Source organism: Mytilus edulis, chromosome 1 (genome assembly GCF_963676685.1).
Source record: "Mytilus edulis chromosome 1, xbMytEdul2.2, whole genome shotgun sequence".
Classification (NCBI taxonomy): domain Eukaryota; kingdom Metazoa; phylum Mollusca; class Bivalvia; order Mytilida; family Mytilidae; genus Mytilus; species Mytilus edulis.
Window position 1 is genome coordinate 56,728,927 of NC_092344.1, and position 6,336 is coordinate 56,735,262.

Below are 6,336 nucleotides of genomic sequence, written 5' to 3' on the forward strand. Positions count from 1 at the left end.
AAAAAAAATTTGTCAAGTGAAATATTCACTTATTTTAATAGGATAACTATATTTGGTATATGGGTTCCTTGTATATCTATGTTCACTAAACCCCAACCTCATTTCATGGATCAGTGATCAAGGTTAAACTTACATGGTCAAGTTCTTATCTCAGATACTATAAGCATTTAGTCCGCCATATTTGGTGTATGGAATGATAAGATAAAAATGTCAGACTGGCAGGTTTCGTCTGACCTTGCTCTAAATTTCATGGTTCATTGGAGAATTTTTAGATTTTGTTGTATGATTTATTTCTGAGTTACTATAGGCAATAGCCACCATATTAGGTGTATAGAATGATTGTAAGATGTACATGTCCTAGCAAGTATAATCTGACCTCATTTTCATGGTCCATTTTGACCCTTTAGATTCCGGCGGGGTTTGAACCATTTTTATACGACCGCAAAAATTGAAAATTTTTTGGTCGTATATTGGTATCACGTTGGCGTCGTCGTCGTCGTCCGTAGACATTTGGTTTTCACACTATAACTTTAGTATAAGTATATAGAAATTTATGAAATTTAAACACAAGGTTTATTACTACAAAAGAAAGGTTGGGATTGATTTTGGGAGTTTTTGTTTCAACAGTTTAGGAATAAGGGGCAAAGAAAGGGCCCAAATAAGCATTATTCTTGGTTTTCGCACAATAATTTTAGTATAAGTAAATAGAAATCAATGAAATTTAAACACAAGGTATATGACCACAAAATGAAGGTTGGGATTGATTTTGGGAGTTTTGGTCCTAACAGTTTAGGAATTAGGGGCCAAAAAGGGCCCAAATAAGCATTTTCTTGGTTTTCGCACAATAACTTTAGTATAAGTAAATAAAATCAATGAAATTTAAACACAAGGTATATGACCACAAAAGGAAGGTTGGGATTGATTTTGGGAATTGAGGTCCCAACAGTTAGGAATTAGGAACCAAAAAGGGGCCCAAATAAGCATTTTTCTTGGTTTTCACACCATAACTTTAGTATAAGTAAATGGAAATCTATGAAATTTAAACACAAGGTTTTTGACCATAAAAGGAAGGTTGGGATTGATTTTGGGAGTTTTGGTCCCAACAGTTTAGGAATAAGGGGCCAAAAGGGTCTAAAATTATACTTTGTTTGATTTCATCAAAAAATGAATAATTGGGGTTCTTTGATATGCCGAATCTAACTGTGTATGTAGATTCTTATTTTTTGTCCCGTTTTCAAATTGGTCTACATTAAGGTCCAAAGGGTCCAAAATTAAACTTAGTTTTCATTTAAAAAATAATTGAATCCTTGGGGTTCTTTGATATGCTGAATCTAAAAATGTACTTAGATTTTTGATTATTGGGCCAGTTTTCAAGTTGGTTCAAATCAGGGTCTAAAATTAAACTTTGTTTGATTTCATTAAAAATTGAATAATTAGGGTTCTTTGATATGCCAAATCTAACTGTCTATGTAGATTCTTAATTTTTGGTCCTGTTTTCAAATTGGTCTACATTAAGGTCCAAAGGGTCCAAAATTAAACTCAGTTTGATTTTAACAAAAATTGAATTCTTAGGTTTCTTTGATATGCTGAATCTAAACATGTACTTAAATAAAGGCAACAGTCATAAATCCATGGTTTTTCAAAAAACAAAATCGGGGTTACAAGCTAAAACTGAGGGAAACGCATTAAATATAAGAGAACAACGACACAACATTAAAATGTAACACACACACACACACAAACACAGAACCGGACTAAGCATTAGACAAAATCCTTTGAGAATAACAAATATAACATCAAAACCAGATACATGAATTTGGGATAGATAAGTACCGTGACACGTCTTATAGTAATGTGAATTCACACTAAAAAATTAGAGAAAACAAACGACACAGCGTTAAAATGTAACACACACAGAAACAAACTATAATATAACAATGGCCATATTCCTGACTTGGTACAGGACATTTTTAAAGGAAAAAATGGTGGGTTGAACCTGGTTTTGTGGCATGCCAAACCTCCCTCTTTTATGGCCATGTGAAATATAACATTAAAATGACAACACAACATTACAGGACTACAATATAAATAAATAGGAGAACACAATTGACAAAGAAACACACGATTAATAGCTAACAAAAGGCAACAAGTTTAAAATTTTTAATACTACAGAATTTTTTTGATTATGGGCCCAGTTTTCAAGTTGGTCCAAATCAGGATCCAAAATTATTATATTAAGTATTGTGCAATAGCAAGAAATTTTCAATTGCACAGTATTCAGCAATAGCAAGAAATCTTCAATTGCACAGTATTGTGCAATAGCAAGAAATTTTCAGTTGCACAGTATTGCACAATAGCAAGAAATCTTCAATTGCACAATATTGTACAATAGCAAGTATTTTCAATTGCACAGTATTCAGCAATAGCAAGAAATCTTCAATTGCACAGTATTGTGCAATAGCAAGAAATATCTAATTGCACAATATTGCGCAATAGCAAGACATTTTCAATTGGAGTTATCTTTCTTTGTCCAGAATAGTAGTTGAATCAACTTAAATCATTGTTTCATACAATGTACAATGTATATTCACTTTTACTACCAACTGATAAATTAAAACAATCTTTACCATTCAGTGATAACAAGCACTTTTTTTACATTTTAATATTTTATGATGTATTTAAATGAGTAGTTATTGTTGCAAACTCCATTAGAAATTTGAATTGAGATCAGTTTTGGTATAAGGGAAAGGGGCATGTGAAAAAAAATTGGGTGGGGGTGGGGGGGGGGGGGGGTGTTCAATTTTTCTCATTTCAGATTTTATAAAGAAAAAGAAAATTTCTTCAAACATTTTTTTGAGTGGATTAATATTCAACAGCATGGTGAATTGCTCAAAGGCCAAAAAAAAAAAAAAAAAATTTAAGTTAATTAGACCACATTCATTCTGTGTCAGAAACCTATGCTGTGTCAACTATTTAATCATAATCAAAATTTAGAGCTAAATCCAGCTTGAATGTTGTGTCCATACTTGCCCCAACCGTTCAGGGTTCAACCTCTGCGGTCGTATAAAGCTGAGCATCTGGTTAAGAAATTAAAACAATAAGTCAACTATATTTGGTGTATTGAATGGTGTCCATCTTGCAGGGTTCATATGACCTTGACCTCATTTTATGGTTCCTTGGTTAATGATAAGTTCATACTTTTTGTTAGTTTATCAGATACTATAAGCAATAAGTCAACTATATTTGGCGATTTGAATGATTGTAAGGTGTACATGTTTGACCATGACTTCATTTTCATAGTTCATTGGTCATTGTTAAGATTTTGTGGATTATTCTGTTTCACAGGTATTAGTAGTAAAACCTCCATAAAGAAATTTAACATGAATTCAGTGATCAGTAAAACAGGTGAGACTTTTCAGCACTTTTTTTGCTTTATACATCAATGTTTGTATTATGTTCAATTACAGGAACGGCAAAAATTTGCCTCAAATTAAAATAAAATAAAAATACCGAACATGCACTTGTCATTTTAGAGTAGAAAAAATCATTTAGACTAAAATCTAAACGTCATCGGTGTCTGGTCAGAAAGTTTAGGAACCAGGGGTATGTCAAAGAACATCTCGTCCATTTTCTAAAAAAACATCATCGGAAGATATCTAGAACTTGTTGATAAATATTCTGTATCAACTTCACAAATAATACACGATGGTTTATACTTTTAGATTCTAGGAACTGAAATTGCTGTTGATATTCTAAATAACGTGTTATATCATTCTTTTATTTTATCTTTGTAAATTAATACTTTTACTGTTTTGTCAATTTTTTTGGTGATATCAATTTGACGTGGCATGTTACTTATAAATTTCATCATTGTATTATTGTGCTATGGTTAATTTTCGTATTCTTGTCTTTCGTCTTTCGTCTTTGTTAATGTGCTTTATCAATATGTCTTTTTTTTTATTTTTATAGTGATTAAGATATATAACACAATGTTGACTGCTGTACCCCTATTTTTGACATTTTTACCTTTTATGTCTGTTTATTTTATTCACACATCATTGTCAATATAATGGAATTTAATGCGACTGACATACAAGTGAGAGGTTTCGCATGATATAAAACCAGTTCTTATCCACCATTTTCTACATAAGAAAATGCCGGTACCGAGTCAGGAATATGACAGTTGTTATCCTTTCGAATGATGTGTTTGAGCTTTTGATTTTGCCATTTGCTTAGGGACTTTCCGTTTAGAATTTTCCTCAGATCTCTGTACTTTTGTTATTTTACTGTTTATATTTATTTTACCACAAGTTGTCACAAGTGGGACAGGATCTGCTTACCCTTCCGGAGCACATGAGATCACCCCGGTTTTGGTGGGGTTCGTGGTGCTTATTCTTCAGTTTTCGGTGTTGTGTCTTGTGTACTATTGTTTGTCAGTTTGTCTTTTTGTTTTTTTGGCCCTGGCGTTGACAGTTTATTTTCGTTCTGTGAGTTTGACTGTCCCCCTGGTATCTTTTGCCTCTCTTTTTTCCGCTTTATGTAGATACATAAAATACCTGTACCAAGTCAGGAATATGACAGTTGTTATCCATTCGTTTATGTGCTGCAGCTTTTGATTTTTGCATTTGCTTATGGACTTTCCGTTTTGTATTTTCCTTGGAGTTCGATATTTTTGTTATTTTACTTTTATATTGATTTTACCACATATTGTCACTTTATGCAAATATGTTTTACCTATGGCTATGGCATGTACTTAAATATTTGTCAAAATGGGCAATCAGTAGAGTTTGATTAAACTGAACTCTTTGAAAGTTTAGCCCAATATCAAGAACCACTTTAAGCAAAAAGGTTATCTGGAGAATGCCAAACATACAAACAACAAAGTGGTTGCAGAGATTGGTGTACATATATTACCAAAAAGTCTTTTAAAAGATTAATGCGCTCGAACAAATACGTTTTTAATAATTTTGAGATCCTTAAGTTTAAAAACTAAATTTGACAGTTGCACTCTGGCAAAAGTTATTAAAAGTTATATAGCGCAACAATTATCTATTGCATTTGATCTATGATCATATTTTGATGAACATTTTTTAGTATGCTTATTCCCTATATATAAAATTGAGAATGGAAATGGGGAATGTGTCAAAGAGACAACAACCCGCCCAAATAAAAAACAACAGCAGAGGGTCACCAACAGGTCTTCAATGTAGCGAGAAATTCCCGCACCCGGAGGCGTCCTTCAGCTGGCCCAATAACAAATATATACTAGTCCAGTGATAATGAACGCCATACTAATTTCCAAATTGTACACAAGAAACTAAAATTAAAATAATACAAGACTAACAAAGGCCAGAGGCTCCTGACTTGGGACAGGCGCAAAAATGCGGCGGGGTTAAACATGTTTGTGAGATCTCAACCCTCCCCCTATACCTCTAACCAATGTAGTAAAGTAAACGCATAACAATACGCACATTAAAATTCAGTTCAAGAGAAATCCGAGTCTGATGTCAGAAGATGTAACCAAAGAAAATAAACAAAATGACAATAATACATAAATAACAACAGACTACTAGCAGTTAACTGACATGCCAGCTCCAGACTTCAACTAAACTGACTGAAAGATTATGATTTCATCATATGAACATCAGGCACAATCCTTCCCGTTAGGGGTTTAGTATCATACCATCATAACATATATGAGAAGAACATAACCCGTGTCATGCCAACAACTGTTTTTAGAATAAATGTGTTTAGTTCCGATGCAAAGACCTTATCAGTGACTAAATATTAACGCCAAAATATGCAATCTTTAATGACTTGACAACAGTATCGTAATTATATCCCTTCTTAATAAGTCTATTCAAAGGTTTTGTAAGTTTCTGAGGTGAATACTGACACCTTTGTGCTTTATAAAGAATATTACCATAAAAAATTGGATGTGAAATACCTGAACGTATTAGAAGTCTGCATGTTGAGCTATATTTACGAATGATGTCTTTATACCGATGATAAAATTTAGTAAATGTTTTGACTAGTTTGTGATATCGAAAACCCTGGTGTAATAATTTTTCAGTAATACATAAATTTCTCTCGTTAAAATCTAAAACATTGTTACATACACGAGCGAATCGTACAAGTTGAGATATATAAACACCGTAAGATGGTGACAAGGGAACGTCACCATCTAAAAACGGATAATTAACGATAGGAAATGAAAAATCATCCCTTTTATCATAAATTTTAGTATTCAGCTTTCCATTAGTGATATAGATATCAAGATCGAGAAAAGGGCAGTGGTCATTGTTAGTATTAGCTTTATTTAAAGTAAGTTCAACA